The 5,461-nt window shown below is 36.2% G+C and overlaps 1 non-coding gene across 1 annotated transcript; it reads left to right on the top strand.

The window, feature by feature from the left end:
* The first annotated feature begins 872 nt into the window (after positions 1-872).
* LOC122299965 lies at positions 873-978 on the top strand. The gene has a single exon (XR_006239817.1). It is a non-coding gene; the product is annotated as a small nucleolar RNA R71 (small nucleolar RNA).
* Positions 979-5,461: the final 4,483 nt, after the last annotated feature.

Here is a 5,461-nt window from a genome sequence, read left to right as displayed (position 1 = left end):
TAAGATCTTGTTCTCTGCCAACCCGAAGATAATGAAGCAATTATCAATGATGATGAAGAAAAGAGAAGCAAACATTTCAGATCTTGTTCTCCGAACTCATCTTCAAAAGACCTTGAAGATTCTACAATAACCCATTGAAAGAGAAAGCAAATATAAAATGAAAGAACAAGACAAAAAAAAAATAGCTTAAAGAATTGCATTAATCGGCCGACGTGACTTAAAGCAAACTCAATTAGAGTCTAGTGCTGTATGTTACTCTACAGTCTCCAGGTACCCCATCTACGATGTGACTTAAAGCAAACTGAAGTAGAGTCTACTGCTGCATGTTACTCCACCTATTCAACCCCATCTATAACTGTAAGAAAGAGTACTCAGTAATCAACAACTAATGGCTATTAACTGGAAGAAAAAGAAAAAACTGATGACTATTTAAAAATATTTAAATCGGGTCAGTACCGGAATACCTGATTAGATGGCCGGTTATTCGAGTAATCGGGTTAGCAGAAACTTTTAGAATCGGATAGGACCGGAACTGTGGCTTTTCGGGTCGGGTCATTGAACAGTCCTAGCAATGATCACAAACAATATTAGTTTAAATAACATTGGCATTCATCTTACCTAGTTGTTGTGATAAATTTGCCATTTGTGCCACCAACATGGAGATAGAATCAAGTTCAAAGATGTTGGCTGCCTTCCTTGGCATTGCTCTCTCTGCAGCCCACTGATAGTTATTAGACGCTAACTCTTCCAGAAGTTCATATGCGGCTTCTTGAGTCTTACTCCTCAAAGCTCCTCCCGCGGCCTCATCAACCATAGATCAATTTGTGGGTCCCAAACCATTGTAAAATGTCTATACTTGAAGCCAGGCTGAGAGGTCGTGATGCAGACACTTGCGCAATAAGTCCTTGTATCCTCCCATGCCTCATATAATTATTCACCCTCAAATTAGGTGAAGGTAGTAATATCATTCCTTAACTTCGCTATCTCTGCTGGAGGGAAATATTTTTCTAAGAGTTTTTGTGGCAACTCCTCCCACGTAGTAATGATGCCAGGCGACAAAGAGTTCAACGAAGCTTTTATTTTTTCTCTAAGTGAAAGGAATAAGTGTCAATCGAATCACATCATTTGTCACTTCATTATGTATAAAAGTATCACAAATTTTCAAGAAATTTGCAATATGGACATTATAGGATCTTCTTGTGATAGCCATCCACATTGAACAGTTTGTTGTATCATTTGAATTATCACTAGCTTAATCTCGAAACTATTAGCTTGAATAGTTGGCCTCCTTATGCTAGATGTAGCCCCATTAACCAAGGGCATAGCATAGTCCCTCAAAGCTTTATTATCTTGGTCGGCCATGGTGAATGCAAATGTGGTAGCCTCTAGCTTATTCTTTTTATTGATTCTACGTAAAGTTCTTTTACTCTTGAGGTCAAAAAGTGTGGGCTCTAATGGTTTAGATGGGAGCATACACTTCTAAATCCTGAAATAGAAATAGAAGAAAAGTAAAACTGAGGTCTATTTAAACAAATTTTAAAAATAATTAAAATCTAAATCTAAATTAGTAACAGTCTAGCAAGTATCAATATCAATAACAAATAATTAATCCTTAACAATGGTACCAAAAACTTGTTTGTGTGAAAATATCTGTAAGTGCATAGAATCATAAAAAGTAGTAAAGCGTTTTAAAGAAAACGGATGTCGAACCCACAGAGATTAATTATGCTATTGAGTAATGAAATTTACTAAATTAATTACTATTTAGAAAACTGAATAAATGGAAAGATTCTACTATCTAAATTAAATTGAAATACTTAAGAAAAATAAAGTTCAGAATAAAAGAGCATAAAATCTAAAACTGTAAATATAATAAGAATAGATCTAGAGCATTTGATTTCGCCTAGCAAATCTCACACAATTTATTCTTTCTCGTTATAAAATTCCAAATTTTCCAAGTTGATGATAAAAATCCCTTAAATATTCAATATCTTCTCTTGAATAATATCAAAAATATCTCCAACTAATAACTTCATATTTCTATGTGAATTTAACTAATTGGAGACTCATTAAGTTCTTTGGATATTTCTTGAAAATTCACTAATTGTGCTAAAGTATTTCTACTTTTTCTCAACAAATGGTGCTCAATCCTAGAGCTCTAATCATAAATCACCTCTCGTTCTCATTGCGATTCAATAGATCGAACAATAACTGGCTAGAAAATTGGAAGCATTGAGAATAAGGAATAAACACTCAATCATGGAAATATTGAAAATAAAATAACTTGGAATATAAATTGTGTGTTTAATGTCATACTACATCAAAACTCTAGAAAATAAAATTAGTTCATAATGAAACTGAAAAGAAAAAGAATAAAACTAGTATTCTTTGTTGGAATTGGTTGATGAAGCATGCAGCTCTCGCCTTTGCTCTCCAAATCCGCCTCCCCCTTAGAAAAATAAAGAATAAAAAACTAAACTAAGAAACTAGACTCAGGACTATCAAACTCTCCAACTCCCTAATTCATCCCACAAGCCGAGATTAAATTGTTGTTAAAGTTGAAAAAATGGAATCAGAGACTTACGGCTACAATCTAACCTAAAGATCTGGAAAATAATTTCCAAAGATAAATATTAACAAAAGAGAAAAATATATAAAAAATAATGGGATTGTCTAAAATGAAAAATTTAGTGATATGCGGCTTGATTTATGGAGCTCAGGAGAGTCGTAGATTGACATGCGTGCTAAATATAGATATACTCCTCGCCCCTTGATGAAGATGAAAATACTACTCCTCAGCCAAGATGATAGACCCCCTCTCGCCAACCTACCGAGCTGTAAAGCTACTTGCTTTTGCTAGTTAGTTAGGTTGGTTGCTTAAATTGATCGTTTAGACTAGTCGCTGGGTCTCCTCATCTACTGAAAGGATAGACTATTCTCCTACCGAGGGTTAAGTCTTCTCACATTTGGGTGAGATAAATTCTCTTTGCTACCTGCGGGACAAGGCTCCTGGCCCAAATCTCCTTGACTTTCTTCAGATCTCTTCGCCTCTCGTTGATCTGGATCCTAGTCTTTTCTTTTGTACCAAAGTGCTCTCCTTTTGCACTAAATCTTCTCATTCCTTCAAATCCAAGAAAATAAAGAAAAATATAAAATAAAATCAATAGAATTAAAGGAGAGCTGACACTTTTTATAAATAAAAGAGTAATAAAAATCAAATAAAAATCACACTTATCACATTGCCAATATTTCATATTATTAGATGTGTGGTAGGTGCACTGCATGTTTAACTATCATGAATGAGAGTAATCTTTGCTTGCTGTTTCCAGCTCAGATGCAGTCTTTCAAGAAAAAAAAAAAAATCAATTTCCTTTTGAAGATATTGCGCTTCCTCAACTGAGTTAGTAGTCAAAGATTGCTGGAGGGCCTCCAACCTTTTAATCTTGAACTGCAAGTTTGCATTTGAGACAGGATCCTTACTCTTGCTCCACCTCTTCATTCTCAACATCCAACTACCCAGTTTGCTTGTAAGATTGGAAAAACCCCCAAAGGAAGGATGAGGTTGACTCCAAGCCTCTTGAATAACAACCTCACAATCTTCATAAGTAGACCAAGTGGCTTCATATCAGCATAAACTTTGAAAGAACTATGGTTGCTGGTACCTGTGTCGAAGAAAGAGTAAGATGGGACAATGTTCAGAAAAGGAAGAGGCCAAGGCTTGGGCCTCCCCATCACCAAATTCCTTACACCAGGGTGTAGTAGCAACATCTCTATCAAGTCTCTCCTTTGCAAAAGTACTATCTTTTCTATTATTAGACCATATGAATTTGCCCTTGTAAAAACCCAAGTCATTGAGATGACAATCTTGCAATACTGCTCTAAAGGATTCCATCTATTTGTCATACCTTCGAGCCCCTCCAAATTCCTCAATATGAAATAGAAGCTCATTAAAATCACCCAGATAGAGCCACATTTAAGGCTGGAACTGGTGTAGAGATCTTAAGAGACTATGACCTTTATGCCTTTTCTTAACCTAAGGATTGCCATAAAAGCATGTGAGCGTCCCTGTTAAATTATATTTTTGAGTAGTAACCCATGAATTCATATGTCGCCAAGAATAACTATGAATAATAAGTGGCAGGTCCACTTTTAATAGCAAAGCCGATCCCCCACCCCGACTAATACCATCAACCGGAAAGAGACATTGAAAACACAAATGTAATTTCAACCTTTCCAACTTAGTCTTGTGTATTTTACTCTCCATTAAAAATATAATACTAGGCCTCTTATCCTTAACCATGAGGTCAAGGTCTCGAGCTATCTAAGGGTTGCCAAGGCCTCAAAAGTTCTAACTTAAAAGCCTCATTTCACCTGACAAAGTTGAACAACACCCTTCACCCATATATTAAGACTAGGACCCCGAGGAACAATTTCTCCTTGTTGCTCTTGGTTTGTCCTTACTATCAAAAGTGACACTACTAATATTCGGCTTTCATTTTCTAAGATCAACAAGTTTGGAAGGTGTTAAGTTAGCATCAACCACCTAACCCCACAACCTTCGTTTCCATTTAGTTAACGAACCTATGTGGGAATCATCAGATACAGTCAACACTATCTCCATCCTTATTGGCCATATGACAAAGCTTAGGTGTAATCAAGGCAACTGATGATGCCTCTAGATTGCGCTTGGGATTTGGCAGACTGAAGCGTCAAGACATACAACACAAGATTTTTGACACCCCTAGGTTTCACTTGGGTTCAGACGGACTCTAAAGAGTTGGGACATGCAACACAAGGTTATTGTCACCGTTCATAACAATTAATAATGCAATGCACCTAGCATGCATCTAGCAGTATGCAATATTTGTAGTGGATAATATTTTTCTTGAGCAATACTATGAATCAAATCAGATATGTCCCAAAGCATTAAAACATAATTCATAAACAGAATGTGATGGAAGTTCAAGATTATAGCATAAGTCCAAAAGGGTATGTAATCATAAGAGTACTAGAGAATGAGCTCCTTAAGTACAAGCAGGAATTAAAGCAACTACGAGACTAATCCATTGAGTAGCTCGCACAACTCAGTCAAGGATGCCATAATACTAATAATAAATCAGAGCATTGAGGCTATGAGCTCCACATCGTGCCATCGTCGTCTAATTTGTCTCTAGTCAATCAACCTTTGGTACACCTCCTGATCTTGACACATGATCTACCATTCCGGGAGAAATGGTAGTTGGAACTACCAAGGTGAGATTTGAGTACAAATCTCAGCAAGTTAATAAGAATCTATAACATACAGTTTACAAATGCATGCATGGTAGTGAAAGCATGAATGGATATTCATAATCACAAATAAGCATGATGTGACTTGACATATAACATGGTATGAACTGACATGGCTTCAACTTGAGCACAGACTGAACTTGAAACTGAACTTGACATAATGTGAACTTGA

Source organism: Carya illinoinensis, chromosome 16 (genome assembly GCF_018687715.1).
Source record: "Carya illinoinensis cultivar Pawnee chromosome 16, C.illinoinensisPawnee_v1, whole genome shotgun sequence".
Lineage (NCBI taxonomy): Eukaryota > Viridiplantae > Streptophyta > Magnoliopsida > Fagales > Juglandaceae > Carya > Carya illinoinensis.
This window is presented reverse-complemented; position numbering and strand designations above follow the sequence as displayed.